The sequence below is a fragment of the Puntigrus tetrazona genome, chromosome 14 (assembly GCF_018831695.1).
Source record: "Puntigrus tetrazona isolate hp1 chromosome 14, ASM1883169v1, whole genome shotgun sequence".
In the NCBI taxonomy this organism is placed as follows: Eukaryota; Metazoa; Chordata; class Actinopteri; order Cypriniformes; family Cyprinidae; genus Puntigrus; species Puntigrus tetrazona.
Genome location: NC_056712.1, coordinates 15,586,805 through 15,605,280, shown reverse-complemented (window position 1 = coordinate 15,605,280; position 18,476 = coordinate 15,586,805).

The following is an 18,476-nucleotide window of genomic DNA, read 5'->3' as shown; positions in this document are numbered from 1 at the left end:
GGAACCGTAACCGTAACATGGCAGCAGCAGGCGCAGTGATACTCCGCAGCGCCTGTGAAAAATAGTCCCCAGCCCGTGTAGACACGCTCCTGTGCAAGAAAGAGGGTCTGGCTGTTTTCAGAAGCGTGATATGACTGCGCCTGATGCGGCCATGGTATGGCTGCAAACCTTCTTGGTTATTACGCCAGAATGGGAATATAGTTCTTAATCATATCGGCCTAGAAAATTGCTATAGCCAGGCCCGGAGATCGGCTGTTAGATACTAGAACGGTAAAACTCAACTCATTAACTCAGGGGGACTTGGAGAATGAGCCTTTTTCCAAAAAAGCGAAGTGTTCCTAAAAATCCCTGACGCGTATATTAATTATATTTGCGTTAATATGCGCTTATTTTTTAGGTCATTATAGCTGCGCATGGAACACGTCCGAAAGAGGGCGTGTCTCGGTTCAATGGGTCGGTGATGACCGATTCAAGATGTTGTAGTTGTAGTAATGTTGTACTTAAGTGCGTAAAGATTGGTCCTAAAAACGAGATCCTTAAATAGAATCCTTCGGTGTGAACAGCGAGCTAGCTAAAGAGCGCCAGTGATCAATTTCTAACAGGGAGACGAATCCATCGGGCTGCCTCTCCCGTTAGAGACTCACGCGGAGACGATGACACGCACAAATGTGACAGCTGCAAGTGAACTGGAGCTCTTGAAGCTTTATAATGTTTAGACAGTTACACAGTCGAACATAATGTGCCAGTCAAGTGTTATATTTCTTTACCAAACATAACGGATCGCGTTGGAAACAACAGAGTTGCGATGTCCTGATTGGAGGAGTGTTGGTTGCCATGGCAATGAGTTTCCTGCGTGCGCGGCACAGTTGTCTTCAGGCCCACTCGTAATATAACATGCATTAATATGCATATTAATATTTGCACCGCATAATTTTTATAAATTGAAACTAAAAACGTTTAAACACTGTGGCTTAAATTCGAGATGTGCAATGTATATTAAATAAATACCAAGGTTTTTTTTTTTTTTTTACCTGCATTATTGGAAAGATGAAGAAAATCTAATAAAATTACGTTAAGTGGCCGATTGTAGGACGCATTACACTCAACATCCTCAGTAACTATTATCGATCTCAACCTTTCAGACTTCTGCCTGGTCATTTAACCGCAAAACGCTTTAGAGAATTTCATATGAACACCGACAGCGCCATCTGCTGTCCGATAATTACATTAAAAGACGCAATAAGACACAACTACACGTCTGAACGGAAGAAAAAACATCAAACGTTACAAACGGGGGAAAAACAGATATTATTATTTTGATTCGGTAATGCAAAGTTACTCTGAAATAAGATGGTAGAAAATACTTTTAACCCTTTCGTGTCAACATAGCAGGCATTTTTAGTTGAGTTAACCGTGGAGGTGTGATTCAGTCCACATAAAAATTCGATTTTAATATTTAATTAGGGTAAATATTATGAGAAATTATCTTCAAATTAAAACCTGTTGCCTTTATAAATACATGCTATAAATCTAATAAGACAATAGGGGATTAAACGAAGAGTGAATTAGTAAAATAAACATGCGATAAAGAAAGAAGAGGCTGATGAAACAGGATAAACCGCATCTTTATCTGCAGTTCAGCACCTCGGACAGCTCCACAAACTGACAGCCCAGAGAAAAGTTAGATAAAACAAATAGAAGAAACTTGAACCCGAAACCAATACAGCCCTCTAAAAGTAATACATAATGAATCCAGCAAGTAATTTTCCATACTTACTAAAAAAAACCTACATATACCTTAACACCAAAGAAAAATCTTACCTGACGTTGATTTTCGGAGAGGAAATGTCATATTTAGCAATTAAGTAGTGGAAAGAACAAAGCAGGAAGACAGTGGTGATTCACTGCAAGCAGGAGGATGTTTTCAAAGTTTTAACCATACTAAAAGAAATCCTAATGGAACAGTCGAGAGGCCATCAAGGCGGGGCCAGCTGCATTCAGAAATCATTAATGGACATTAGTGACTAGCCATTACGACTTCTAAAGCGGTCATTAAAGATTCATTGGGAAGCGCTGTTGATCCGGCAAACACAGGGCGTGTGTTCACTAAACTGCAGTACTCTGGGTCAAAATTGCAGGAGAAAATCGAACATTGTACTTCCTACTAGAGCAGAGCTTTCGTTCCTCTCACGTTACAAAGAAACGGCTGTAAAGTGATCCTTTAATGCGTCGCGTAAACCAGTTATACCAGACCTTCCATTCTCCACTCTGAAGCATCAGCGAGCATCTGCAGATACACTGCAAACATTAGCCGTGCTTTTCCCTTCTGTTGTTCTCAAAGCATCTGACAGATTTAACAACCATCTAAGCGTCCAGATAAAAGTGATTCGACACAGTTCTTTTAATAAAAAACATCTGTAAAAGCTGCCGCTAGTCCAGTAAACTTCCACGATCTTGAGAAAATTATTTGAAATACCAAAGGATGAACTTTAATACCAGTTCCAGTCCATTAACAGCACTTAAAACAACTCGATATGAGAGTCACAATAAATGTGTGACTGAAGTAGAAATGTTTCATGAGACAGATCTCAGGGGATTCTCTAAAACATCACTGATAGTAAAACCAATAAAAAATAATTCTTACCTTTAACTAATTTCAGTGTTTCTTATACTAAAGGTATGTAAAAGTGCGGATATTAAATGTCCAGATGATCACAAAATGTTTTTCCACAACAACTAGACGATATTCTTTAAATGAAGGATTCAGTGGTAGGTACTTGCTATATTCACACGAATAACATTTACTGCCGGTAAGACGAGTGCACTTTATTGTATCTACTGTGATTAACTGTGATTATACTGTAAACGGTGCTTTGTTTCACTATGTATCCCCTCCATAATGCCTTTTCCCCATCGAATCCATAACCATACAAGACATATTTATTAAAAGTGGCCGAGAGAACGAATGATTCATAAATCACAAAAGTGTCTATCACATGTTTGTCCACTAGATGGCGCAAGCAATTCATATTTATGAAGCATCCATTACTTTATAAACCCAGTTATGTTTTATATGGTATATTATGTACTTGTTAATATTTAACTATTATTGATATTTATGCTAGATTCTAATGTAAATTACCTGTTTAATAATGTCAAAGTCAAAGTCGATCATTTTCCAGTTATTTGCATATTTAACACAACTTCACTCTTACTTTACTCTTTAGAGGTCAAAATGACTCTCTTTTTTGCAACATAGATTGTAAGATCAAGAAAGTGCTACAGGAATTTCTGCCAATCTTTTCGGTTAAGCTCAAGATGTTTTTACTTTTACTTATGAAATAGGCAGTCACCAACAAGCAGTTAAATTGGATTACTGAGGTTGTTAGGGATATTAAGTGTCAACGCGCTAAAAATGTAAACTCAACTACTCATTAGTCCTCTTTTGCGACCTCACTATGTTAATGGCAGTGCTGTTAATGCTTAATGGTGGTCTTGCAACTATTGTGTAGTTGGTTTATATTTATATTTAGCTTTTTCTTTCTGATCGCATTTAGAAAGTTGTTTATCTATGAAGATTATGATAAAAAAAACGTGTACAAATCAAAGTTTTATCAGTTTATTTTATGCAATAATTTAGCAGCAAAAAATAAATAAATAAATAAATAAATATCCTATTTGTTTTTGAGACGGGACTAGGGTGATGCAAACTTCTCCGTTGCATTACAAAATACGTCATTGCTGCAGCACTCTAGAAACCTCACTGACAAGTACACACATATATAAAAATATTCATGACGTTTTCAATTTCAATTGTTATTGATCTTGCATATTTTTTTTAGTTGTAGCTGTATGATAAATGGAGCAGTGTGTTATATAAAGGAATAGTTCACCCAAAAATGAAAATGACCCCATATTTAACTCACCCCAAAGCCATCCTAGGAGTATATGACTTTCTTCTTTCAGACAAACGCAGTCAGAGTTTAATTCTTTTTTTTGGCTCACTATTTCTTCAACCCTAATGACATAAATCTTGGCATTTCTGGTACCTGAAGATCGATTACAAACGTATAGCGATAGAAAATACATTGTTATTTAGCATCAGCCATAAAGTGCAGACAAAAAAAGCTCAGTGGAAGCCATGGCTGATCAGAAGGCGCAAACAGCTTGGCGATTATGATTATGGATTATAGGATCTCTGCTGAAAAACACTGCTGTACGATTAGTGTCACTGCTGTCCACTAACTACTGACAGACATTACACTGAGCTTTACCTTTACTACACCTGTGCTGGTTTTACAACGACCTCGGGGGAATCAAAAATGAACAATCCTAGTACAAATCAGCAGTGTTCACTGTTTGTTCTGCGTGTTTGAACTGCGCAAACCTCTCATACAAAGGCATATAAGAGAGTTCACAAACACGGACTCATAACATACAGCAAATGCCTTATAGATGGGGAAACGGCCACAACATAGCACCTGTTTTATTACATTCACTGTGCTATTAAGAGTAGACACACACACTGATAATTGTGCCAGATCCTGCTGACACACACAGGCACACAGATGGCCGTACCGTTCCTCTCTCACTGCCTGCGAACGCTCAGATATCAGCAACATACAGCCTTCTTTTCTCCAAGCACAGCCAGAAAGAATGACATCACCCCTCAGAGATGCGCAGGCATCATGGCAGTGAGGACTTTCGGGGGACACTAGATGGAGCTGTTGTTAACAGACTTTCGAGATGCATAGGCAGTTACGGAGAATGGAGAGCCTTTTGACCTCTGCGCCTTCATTTCTAACCTCAGTGGAAGGTGGAAAGTGAGTAATATTTAAAAGGCGTTCTTTTTAAAGTCGTGTCATTATAGGTCAGTGCGAGCATTCAAAAGGTGATTACAGACACATGGGTGTCACGTTTTACCTTTTAAAGCGGCAAGCGGAACAAACAGAGATTAAGCTGAAAATGGAAGGTGTAAATGTAGTATGTGTTGTCCTGATGTGGCCCAGGACCCCATGAGGGTTCACAGCATCTTACTGCTGCTAAAAACAGGAGGGCCTTCTGGTTAGCACTGGCCACTAGCGCTGTGGCAATGGCAGACGTTGTCATGGAGACAGTGTCTATATCAGAGTGTGTGTGTGTGTGTGTGTGTGTGTAGAGATGGGGAAGGGAATATCATCCTCAACCCTCTACTACCCTCCATTCCCCATTTTTTTCTCTTTCTCTTCACGCACTCTCTTTAACAGCAAAATGGGATTTTCAAATCATGTCCACAACCAGGTTACCCGTCACACGCTGTTTGCTTTGAGCTGCTGATGTAATAAGTGTTAGACAGTAAGAAATAAAATAAGGTGTAATTGGAAGAGATGAAAGGGAGAGATTGGGAAAATGAAATAATAGGGTGGGTGCAAGAGAACGAGAGGGACGGGGCATATTTGTCATCATCGAAGGTTATATTAAGGAGAAGTTGAATGCAGAGGTTGTGAGTGACGGAAAATAAGAAAGAGCAACAAAAAGGATGAATAATAAGGGGCTGTGATAAAAAAAATAAAAAAAAAAGAAAGAAAAAAACATTCCATCAAAGTCTAAATAAATGAATCTCCATGTTTTGTTGAAATTTTATGTCCAGGGATAATAAATGTAAGCTGCATGTATTTGACCAAAAATGTTTAATATTACAAATAAATATTTTATATTTTAATATAATTAAAAATGCTTATTCTTTTGATGGCAAAAATGAATTTACATATATATTTATTATATACTATACTGTTTTCGTGTGTGTGTGTGTGTGCACATATCTCATATGCTCATTAAGGCTGTATTTATTTAATCAAAAATACATAAAAAAAACCAACAATGTTGTGAAATATTATTGCGACTTCTAATATTGGTTTCCTATTTTATTTTTACTTCAAAATATTATTATTTTTGAATTTATTATTAATTTTCACAGCCATTACTCCAGCCTTCAGTGTCACATGATACTACAGAAATCATTTTAATATACTGATTCATTGCCAGTATTGAAAATGCCGTGCTGCTTAAAGACACTCCACTTTTTTGGAAATAGGCTCATTTTCCACCTCTCCAGAGTTAAGAAGTTGAGTTTTACTGTTTTGGAATCCATTCAGCCGATCTCCGGGTCTGGTGATAACACTTTTAGCATAGCTTAGCATAGATCATTGAATCCAATTAGACCAGCAGCATTGTGTTCAAAAATGACCAAAATGTTTAAATATTTTTCCTATTTAAAACTTGACTCTTCTGTAGTTATATCTTGTACTAAGACCGTCGGAAAATTAAAAGTACTGTACCATTGGCCGAAGCAGGCGCTGGAATGAGAGTATAGTTCCTAGAAAATCACAACTTTTCATTTTCCACCAGTCTTAGTATACACAATATAACTACAGAAGAGTCAGGTTTTAAATAGTTAAATAGTTTTAAATACTTTTATATTATATATTTTTTATATTGTTGTAATTATCTATATTGTCGATCAAATAGATGAACATAAACATTTTTTTAAAAAACATAAAATATCTTACTGATCCCAAACTGATCAAGGCAGTGTATACGCAGCCTAAGTGAGACCTCTGAGATAATTAATGTTAGGTTTGTCATGCATGATGTTGGAAGCGTGATACTTTCTGTTAATAATCAGATAAGTTAAGTTGTTTTAAGATTAAGCTTTAATGTAATTCTTGAATGTTAAGTATGTTTTAAACTAGTCCCTGACCGAAACCAGATCATTATTGTAATTTTAGTGATATATTTTCAATTAAATCCTTACACAAAACAGCAAAAACTGTCTCATAGAGCTATGTAGGAGAGAAGCATCAGAATGAGAAAGATAACAGGCTAGAGCAGTAACATACATCATAAGTCAACACTGCCCCAATTATCAGGCTGTTGTGTCCTCATTAGACCATCAGCTGCATTAGCAGGGGTGAGCAAGAGTCCATCACAAACCAGGCAGCTGATTATTCTGCAACAACCAAGTACACAACTATGGCTAATTTCATTCTGGGCCTCCAGGGACTCCCATTTAGCTTGAAGGAAAATTCAATTCGGAGACTCATCTCCAGCTTTCTCGGAAAAACGCTATGTACAGTTACTATGTGTCCTGACTCAAAGGAATAAAGCGTATGCATCAACAATTGGAAGTAGTAAGGAAGGTAATTACAGATTGCTGCTTGGTCCACTTCACAGTGTGAGGACACTTTAAACGAGTGCGATCAGAACAGATAAAGGAGTCATTCTGACAAGTACTTGAAGTCATCAGCTGACATGTGGGTCGTGTGAAAAGAAGTGCTTTTAAACCTGAAGTGTGTTATTAGCTTCAACAAAATATATAATAAATAAATACCCTCAGGCCATCCAAGTTGTAGATGAGTTTGCTTCTTCATTAGAACAGCTTTAAAGAAATTTAGCACTGCATTACTTGCTCGTCAGTGGCAGCGAATGGGTGCCATCAGAATGAGAGTCCAAACAGCTGATAAAAACACAATAATCCATTTGTTTATTGCAAACATACAGCTTTTCGCTTCACAAAACATTAACTTTGATGTTTGAACTTTCACTTCGACGGCACCCATTCACCGCACCGCATTCACTACACCTCAGATGGACTGAGGGTGAGTGCATTTTCAGCATATTTTTCATTTGTTCATCAATCTATTCATATGTTCATCTTTAAACAGGATTCCAGAAGTGCATCTTACAACCACAAAATATGGTAAGTATTTGTAAAGTGTTTACAGTGTACACAGAATCCGATCTGTTATGTTGTGAACAAGGTGTCCGTTTCCTGCGTTAAGCATGAGTTCATAAACTCAGTCTCAATCCTGGTCTGAGAGCTTGCACTCTTTGATGAGTGGGAGAAGTCTCAATCTCCAGAGCCAAATGAGCTGTGAAACGGCACACAACAGTGAGGCTCCGAGCTCGGGCCCATCTGACCTGAATAAGTAATCTGGGTGCTAGTTTCGTTTGTATGAGCTCTACAGTGCCTAAGAGAAAGAGAGATAGCTGCCCCAGGTGATGCTGCGAGCCGAAGACAGCTGCAAACCCTGTTACACATCCTTACTGTCTCAATTCTGAGAGGATACAACCACAGACACGCTCATTTAAATGTTCCTCAACTTTTGAGGCATTTAAATGAAAATATAAATGCACTGCTAATTAAAAGTTTGGGGTGAGCAAATTTAATTTTTGTTTAAAGAAACTGATTACGTTCTTTAGCAGGGATGCACTGAATTAAATGTGATCAAATACGCGTGTTTGGTGAGCATAAGAGAATTTGATCAAATACATTGATAATTCTTTCAGACTGGAATCCATTGAAAACTATTCCAAATAACTCATGAACAGAGATTACATTTAAGTAAACTAAATCATAGCATCTGTGACTGCTGTGCACATAATTACGATACCATCACAGTCTTCTAAGACCAGATTTCATCCAGCAAGTGGCTAGTTTCTCAGAAAGAGGCCACACAGGCGCTGCACGATGAGGCTAGCCCAGATTACTGCTGTTTCTGGGTTGCTGAAAGATTGTACCCTACTTTACCATCATGGGACTGAATGAGTGGAGATCAGAAAAAGAAAGACACCGTATATACAACAGGTGGCCCAGTTAAAGAAAGTCTGAAGAAATTAAAATGCCAACTTGTACCTATGCACGTCCTGATTTTGCTGAGTTAGATGTGTTCCTAGGTCAACATATTTTAAGAAATGAGTAATGGCTAAAATCAGTGGAAACCTAAATTTCATAAAAACGATAAACAGTTTCTTCAAATCTGATCACAGGGTCAAAAAAGATGTTGATACAGGAACATTGGTAAAATCAGGTTCTGCTTGTATTTATAGAGTTACACATGCACACAGCTTATGTTACTCCAGCAGCCAAGTGAAAAAATCGTACAATTTTACTGGCCTTGACATGGTCACCATTGGGATGCCATTGCTTCAGACAGCACTAGTGTTTTTTCTCAGATCTCAGTCTTTTCTCACGCCACTTTTCCAAGCAATTCCGAATCACATTTCTAAAACTTTTTCTGTCTAAAAATGATGTTTTCGCTTATTTTATGTTTTGTCATATAATGCAGACATGCATTCATTAAGTTTAGCTTATGAGTCCACTAAGTATTTTTGTTCTTTTAATTCATTGCTGTGTGACCCACACAGGTCTGTATTTACCGCTATAATGAGCTCAATAAAGTTTATAGACCACTTCTGTTCTCTGTAAAACTCATTCACAGCTTATTAAAACACTGATATGCTGCCAAACCTCAGTGCACCATGCAAGGCTGCGTCCAATTAAATGAAGAATGAAGCATTCATCTATTTGACACAAAGCACTATTTTGAAGCTTTCTGATTGTTAGTAATTTCACAAACCTTTCCAGCATGGAATGGCGAAAAGGCAGATCTACAGTAAAAAGGTTTCATTTTAGATGTTGGTTTATAATTTGCAGCATGAGAGGGGCTAAGAAAGCGCTCATCGCTTTTCTATGACATGCTTTCATTTCCTCGATGGCTCTGAGCCCACAACCCGCTCCAGCTAATCACCAAGGTGAGAATGAAAATCACTTAATGTCTGCAAACTCACACACGTTTTCCGCCAGGATTCCCTCTGCAATAATCATGAGCTCCTGAATTACACACTACCTAAGCATATTAATAACTCATTTTCTATTTTCATCCTGGCAGCGGGGCCCGGGCACAGGCTGCGTGAGGGGCCGCTGACCTATATCGAATCCCAGTCAGACAGATATAAATGGAAATGGTTGGAAATGAGGGGCAGATGACCCCGCTAATGCTAATTCAACAGAGTGAAAATGAGATACAAGATAAGAGAGAGAAAGGGACAAAGGAAACTCATCCGAGCAAATGGCGCCGTCTCCCACCTCAGCTCCGAGGTGACAGCTGTATCGCAGCCGACTGTCAGAACTCTTTGCATCAGTCTGACCCATTCGAGAACATGTGATGCTAAGCTTAGCCGCAGCTCAAAAATAGCCCTAATCATCTCCACTTTGCTTCTGGTGCACAGAAGTAGATACATAAGCTGTCTGATTACTTTGCTAAGTTTCCTGCGGAAGATCATACGCAAAATCCATTTAGCGTGGCAGGCGGTTTTCATTTCCCATGCTAATACCGTGCTTCCTCCAGGAGATATCTGATGTCTTCTGCCTTGCTCGGCGACATTGCGTAAAGGCCTGGCATAGCTGTACGGTGACAGCTGAGTGTGGATCAGTGGAGCAGGCCGAGGTAGAGTCAGCCGGAGGAATCTGACTTCACACTTCTGCCGAAAAGTCACTGCATGAGTCAACACAGAGCCGTTTCTAATCATACCACCAAAGTTCCATAACAATTATGTAAAGTGATTCATTACAAAAAAATTTTTTTTAAATAATAATATGTTTTTTGTGCATGTGTGTAATGTGTGTACTTATTTACACACACTGGCTAAATTTGTGATCAAAATTGAGTTTAGTTTGGTTACCATGCAATTGGAAAACACAGAGGCTTCTTTTGCATAAGCAAAAACTGTTGACAAGTAACATCACATTGAATGTTCCATACATATTGTTTGTAATTTTCTACCTCGTCTTAATGAGAAAGCAATTTTAAGTCTGTAGTTTCCAATTGATTATAGATAGATGAAATGCAAAATTAAAACAATGAAAATAGATAATACTAAAATCCACATTGAGCAGACACACATGAAAGTTCTCAGAATACCATGGAAATTTCATATCATGAAACATTTTTTGTTCAAACTAACACTGCTAACAAATTATTGGTTTCTTTGTATTAAAGCCACAGTCCACTCAAAAATATTTATTTATTTACATCCAAAACAGTATGATTTATTTCCTCCACAAAGTGAAAAGCCAAATAAATGATGGATAAAATAAAAAGAATGTTGGTAACCAAAAAGCTTTGGTGCTCACTGACTTCCATATGTTTTTTGTTTGTTTGGTTTTTTTAACCATAATTTTTCAATTTTTTTATGTTCCATAGAACAAAGAAAGCCATACAGGTTTGAAAAGACGTGAGTGTGAGTAAAGCATGACAGAATTTTAATTTTAGTGTGGACTATCCTTTAAGTTGCCTGCAAAGTCTTGGTCAAAGGTAGAAACGCCTCAAGGGAAGACATCTCTGTTAAAAATGCCCGTTTGCAGTTTCACGACTTTAAATCCAGAAGACTGAATTTCTTTTATGAATCTGAGCTGCAGCCAGCTTTTGATTTGTGCAGTACAGTCAGAGTAGATCTGACCTTCTGCATTATTGATGGTCTCTCTTTTTCCACCATGCTGGTTTTTTCCCCTCAGAAACAAGTATCCAGGAGAGATCCCAGGCAAGGCAACACTTCTACACAGCCTTCTGGGATGCCTGCTTGGCATGCTGATACTCTCAAAACTTTCCTTATTTGATTTGTCTTTGCTCTCTCCCACAGACCTCAGCTCCAAACACACCACCTGTTCTAAAACCTTGGGGAGCAGCCACCGCTGTACTGCAGTGCATGAATAAATTGTTGTCTCTTTTTCTTTCTCATAACTCATTTTACCATTAAAATGGTGAGGAAGGTGCACGGTGGAGATATTCAGATAGATATTCAGTTTGTTGCTTTACTTTGCCTACATCGCAAACAGTGCTTCCATGATGCGGTTTTAAAGGGACAGTTCACCCAAAAATGAAGCTTCTGTCATCATTTAATAATCTTAATGTTATTCCAAACCTGTATGACTTACTTTTCATACGTGGAAAACAAGTAAAAGAAGATATGTCTCAATGTTTTCTGAACCCCATCGACTTTCGTACACAGTACGAAAGAAAGTCATAAAGGTTTGAAATGACGAGATGATGAGTAAATAATAGAATTTTCACCAGTCTCTTTAAGTTAGAGTTTATATGCATCTTCTCTATCTCTCTTTGGACAACCAAGCTTCAAGTCACTTCCATGTGCACAGTGAATGCATTATACAAAAGTTTTGGGTGTGTTTTATTCGTTTGAGGCCTTCTCTTTTCATCTTTTACATTCTTTCCTTTTTCCACGCTGCATAGTTTGTGATCTAAGCAGACGCTCATGCAGTGTGAGCTGTCTGAATAGGAGGTCGAAGAGTAAACAGCAATTGAAATTCCTTTGATTCTGCCACTCTGCGCTCTCGTCTGCTGCCTTACTAAAACGCAGCAGTCCTTTAGCTGCAGGCGCTCTCATTTCTGAAAGCCAGTGGAATAATAATAATTCTGACATTAATGAAGCGGGAAGAGTGAGGGCTAAGAACAAAGCTTTGTGCCAAAACTCTTTTACAGAGCCCAATTGTCTTGGTTGAGACCTCAGACAATGAGTTTTTATTCATTTTGATGTCTGTGTCTCTTTCTTCCCACTCCCTTCTGTGTAAGGCATGTTTATGGCATTCTGGAGTCTGGAAGCACAAGAGGTTAAATGATTATTTATTATTGCAGTTGCTTATTACAATTAATTACAACTAGTGTGCTAAATAATATATAACGTCTAGTCGTTCTGTCATTATTATAAATAAACCCAGATAGGAGATCAGGGGTTGATTATTCAGCTAATAAGTAAAAATAAAATGACCACAAAACCAGTCTTAGGTTGCTGTAGTAATAGCCAAAAATACACTGTATGGGTGAAAATTATATATTTTTCTTTTTTTGCCAAAAATCATTAGGATATTAAGTAAAGATCACGTTCAATTAAGATATTTTGTTAATTCCCTACCGTAAATATATTAAAACATAATTTTTGATTAGTAATGTGCATTGAACTTAATTTGGACAAGTTTAAAGGCAATTTTCTCTGTATTTATTTATTTATTTTGCACCTCAGATTTCAGATTTTCAAATAGTTGTATCTCGGTTGAATATTGTCCTATCTAACAAACCACACATCAATTGAAAGCTGTATAATATTCAGCTTTCAGATGCTGTATAAATTTCAGAAAGGTGACACTTATGACAGTTTTTGTGGTCGAGGGTCACATATTTCATGCAAGAACAAACAGACTGTGGCGTTTAGGAGAGGTTAACACTGGCATAGCTACGCTAAAATCAGCTGCCTGGGGCGGTGGTCAATTATACAGCTTAATTATGTACAAATATTTGTCTGTAAGATGCCACGGCTGACCAATCAGAATCAAGCATTTCGGAAAGCCATGTAATGAGTCTCAATATGACTCCGAGATTACGCTGAGCTCCTGCAATGACCGAGGGACGAGTTCAAGTGATTATAGGCTATTCATAAGCATTACATTACCATGATTTACTTCAGTAACCAGGGTGGATTGAGAATCCTTTTGGATTGGAAGCAGCCATTTGATTCCATTTAAAAACATCTGCCATAACAAACACACACTGCGGAAGGAGTCGGACTCACGCTGCTTTAAAATCAGTGAGGCTTAAGTGCAGATCATCACACAAAGCTTACAGAGTTATCCAGCGGTCCCCGCTAATCAGCTGATAAAGCGCACGGCCACTGCCGGAGGGATAGCATTAATCAGGCCTTTATCAGTGTTAGCTCGGAGATTAGCGCTAGCTGGCATCATCAGCGCTGCCTTTTGTATGCTGTGTCCTACGACGACGATGACGCTCGATTGCTGCATATTACATCATCGAGCATGCGTCTGCACGGTGTGGCAGCCAATCAGACGGTTTCATGTCTGACGGAGGGGGTAGGAGGGAAGAGAGCGCACATGCACGGCCCACATTCTAACACCTCTGTTAGACACAGACTACATAATGCAGCCTGTTAAGATACTGTCAAGATGGGTGTAAAATTAAAGGGATAGGTCTGACAAACATTTTGGTATCATTTGTTCATTCTCATGTTACCCCAAAACCATATGACATCAAAACATAAAAAGAGACATTCTGAAGCTGGTTACTCTTCTCCATGCAATAACGACAAATAGGAACATTAAGCTTCAAAAAGATAGCAACATAAAGAAAATGATATGATACTTCCATGTTGGAGCTTTACAGCCCCAGTTATTTTCACAATTTTCATCCCTTTAACTGTCTGCCACAACCATCAATGCTGAAGAACTGATTACCCAGACCGTCCCTGCATGTAATAAATAAAAATAAAGTGCTTAATCTTGTCTTTCTACACTTCTATCACTCTATTCTCCTGTTTGATACTGTTCAGTGCTTTGACGCAATCTGTATTGTTAAAAGCGCTATCTAAATAAAGTGACTGAAATGTTCTATTAATGAATATTTCTTGTTTTTTTTGTAAAATCTAATCAACAAAAGAGCAACTGTGTGTAAGTGCTGTGACAAGCTCCAATGAATTTGATATATATTAGTGTTGTCGAATGATTAATCATGATTACACATCCAAAATAAACATTTTTATTTACAGAATATGTGTGTGTATATATTTACGCATAAAAGTTACTGCTGTACGTTTTTTCACATATCTTTTTTACAACATGATAATTCTGCACAAAAACAGACAAAGCCTTTCTAAGAAGAGTACCATCTACTGCAGCATTCTTAAAATGCTTGTTTGACATTTCCATTTCACATCTCATAGCTCTAAAATTATCACATGCACAGATATACTGTAAACAAATATTCTGTTACGGATATTAATGGCATAAAATTGTGAAATAAGAGGACAAACGGATACAAGACTGCAGACTTGGGTCAGATGACCAGATATTGGATAAGTATCAAACAACATATGAAAGTGGCTTAAATCGGATATGGAAAAATGTGATTTGCTCAGTGTTTTTGTCGTTTACATGCATGCAACAAGATCTGATCAGATATCGCTGTGGCAGACATCGGTGACAGTATGAACAGAACATGCGTGTGTGTGTGTGTGTGTCTGTACATATGAATATTGCCGACTCAGCCCCAGGCGTGTTACAGCATTATCATCACTCACAGGCACGTGGCTACTCTCTCTCAGGCTCCCGTCCGGCCTTTGCATCCTAGCAGTGTTCATTTATTCTTCGCTTGCCCTCCTCAGTCTTTCACCCGCAAATCTGATTTGGTTCTGTGATAACAACTTCCTTCCTGCTCTCCCGTGTCCTGCATTCTGATTCAAGTGACTGCTAGCGCAACCAACACACTGTTTATACATCAAGATGGAAACACTGTGCCACTCCAGACTAAATGAAACTGTTTCATTTTCTTCATATGTTTTGTTGTAAATAAAAATCCCTTGTGACCACAAAAGTCATAAGTTACATGGGTATATTTGCAGCAATAGCCTAGAATACATAGAAATTATATTATTTTAAATATATTAATATACTAAGTAACGATCATGTTCCATGAAAATATTTTGTAAATTAAAAAAGTAATTTCTGATTAATAATACAGCGTTGCTAAGGACTACATCTGGACAACTTTAAAAGGTGATTTCCTCAATATTTAGATTTTTGCACCTTAAATTTCAAATAGCTAAATATCTCAAATAGCTAAATATGGTGATGTATAAATCTTGATTTCAAAACATTGACTCTTATGACTGGTTTTGTGGTCCTGGGCAAACATATATGGACATTTAGTAAAATTATAAATAATCAAATTAGTAACTTAATGAGAGATTTGCAGGTTCTGCTTGCCAAAAGATTGACAATTGTGCCTTATTTACCTTAATGCAACACGTTATTACCTAAAGCACATATTAATATATATAATGGCATATGTTAGTACATTTCTGTACCTTCTTTAAATATTTCTCATTTGTGTGTTTTATAGTCATGCAGTCTAACAGTCATTGAGAAGGTGATGTAATCTATCAATTTAGTTTAATTTAGCATTAGTGACCCTTTAAGTAATGTATTACATGGCCCAATGAAACAGTCCCGGAACAAATAAATATTTAAGCGGCACATGACATCAACTGAGCTTCAAAGTAAACAAGTCAAAAGCCCATGGAGAAAACATGTGGTTCAGGATAGTAGGTCAGTATCCTGCTAGCACACATGTATTAAAAATGCTTTGCAATGGTCTCTTTCCATCCTGTTTTGCTTGCATCTTTCCTGAATGCGTGTCCCGGCTCAGTGTCTTAGCCCTGTTCCCTGTCACTTCAGGATTAGCTATAAATAGCTTCTCGCCTGGAGTGGTTGAATACACTGAATCTCATCCTCTCTGTAAAGACATTACTGGCCCATTGAGCCTATTGCTTTAACCTACAGCAGTTCACAAACTACAGCACCAGCAGAGAATGGCACTATATTCAGGTGCAGACTGTTTAGAGTACTTCAGTTGTCAAAAAGAGACTAAATATATCCTTGGGTTAACCATAGGCTATATATTCTGTCTGACAGTATCTCTGAACCACAGAACTGATAAAAGCTATGAGAAAAGTTTCTTTGTATAAAAACCAGGACAGTGAAGTGTCTCAACCGAGAAATGAGATCATACAATGCACTTTGTGTCACTAAAACAGGAAAGAGACTTATGTTGCATGTCTAAGGAGACGTTAAAAGACAAAGTACATCAAACAACCCTCAAAAACTGTTTTAACTTTGGTGTCTAACATACATACATATGCCTGTTTTTTATTAGTCGTCTTACTTCAGACCACAAGTTGTAGTAATATCAGACTTCCCACAAGCCAGATGCTTGCTGCACACAAAAACTGCAAACACTTTTTTGATCTGAAAAGATAGTGGGGCCTGTTTCAGAAAACGATTTTTATCAAGTAAGCCAGGATTATTTCAGTTAGTCTGACTTTCTTAACCAAAATCATCTGACAGTAAGTCAGACTAACTGAAATGAGCCTAGCTTATTTGGTAAACTTGTTTTATGAAACAGGCCCATGGCCTGACTGTCTGTCTTTATAGCTTCCAAAACAAAAAATAGTCTTGGCAAAAGAATAAGATTTGCATCGTTCTTAAAAATTACAATACAAAACGTTACAAAATCATTTTACAAGTAAATGCGGTCTATTCATCAGAGAATCATAAAATACATGTATTTCCACAAATATATAAGGCAACAGAACTGTGTTCAACATTTATAATAGTAAAAAATGTTTGTTGAGCAGCACAAAATCTGCATATTAGAATGATTTTTCCAATAGTAACGTGTCAATGAAGACTGGAGTAATTCTGATTTGCATTACTGGAATAAATTATAAAGAGATTATTAATATTACTATTTCACAATATACAATACAAATAGTTTTTACAGTATTTTTGATAAATGAATGAAGCCATGATAGTATATATTGTAAAGTGTGCTTATGTCAGATTTTTTCTTCATTTCATACTGATGTTGGTCAGTATTTAATTGTTCATGCTGATTCCCACTATTTTTAACATTTGCTTTTGCCATTATCCACTGTCTACTTAAAAATTAAACACTAATCAGTTAATACTGTTAAATGTAACCCCCAAGCAAATCTTAAAATGAATAATTTTTCAGTCCGTCATGTTGTGAAGCCTAAATTAATGTGTATCATTTAATGCTGTTTTTGCAGTGTCTTGATTTATATCTATTTACATAAAACAGTACACAATTAACTTTTTATATCAGCCCATGAAATACTGACCAACCACAATGTGAAATTAATTATGGTCTGATCTGTATTATCCAAATATGTTGAAATCAGAGAGCTACATTTGTGATCATTCTTTCAGTATAGTGTGATTTTGAGGTGGCCGGCTACCCGAGCTTTATCACCACCGTGCCTTTGAGCAATGCATTTAACCCAAGGTTACTCCAATGGGATCGTCCCTCATGTGACTGATCCACAGTATCACATCACAGAAAAACACACTATCCCTTGTAAGCCGGTAAATAAGTATTACACACACGCCTAAACAGGCTGTTACGATATTGAACCTTCAACACATCTTAGTATTTCAGCTGTTTTCCAACAGAAATCATATAAACACAAAACACCTCTATCTATATATTGGTATGCTGGAAGAGAGAGTGCTGGCAAACATTAATTCTGCATCTTCTGTCCAGCCCAACACTCTCAGATCCTTCACCAGGGCTGGCAGGAGAGACGATACTCCAAAATTGGGTGTCTGTGTAAATCAGTGCCGATAAGGCCTTAGCCTGCCAGGAAGCCCTTTGGGAGAAGACGCTCTGGAGTCTTATGTAATTGCGCTTATTCCACTGCGTCCCCTGGCCCACGGGACAGGACCGCTTTCTGTGAATGAGGGCTTGCGGTTCATATTCTCACTACCTGAACAGACAGAGAACACAACTTTCCCGGTAAACATTTCGACTAAAAAGCCCAGAGGGCATCGCCAGTCTGTTTGTTTTAAACGGAGCTGTAGAGCTATTCACCTATTGATTCTCTCTCTGGCGGGGTGGAATATTTCCATTCACGGTGGCGCCGCTACAGCATCCGGCTTTAGTTTTGCTTCTCGAGAAGGGAGCGGAGGAGAGAAGTTGCCTACTGTACACACCTCTCTGGTTCAACTCTCCAGGAGCGCGAGGGATTGAAGAGGTGTGAAACAGGTTGATGAAAGA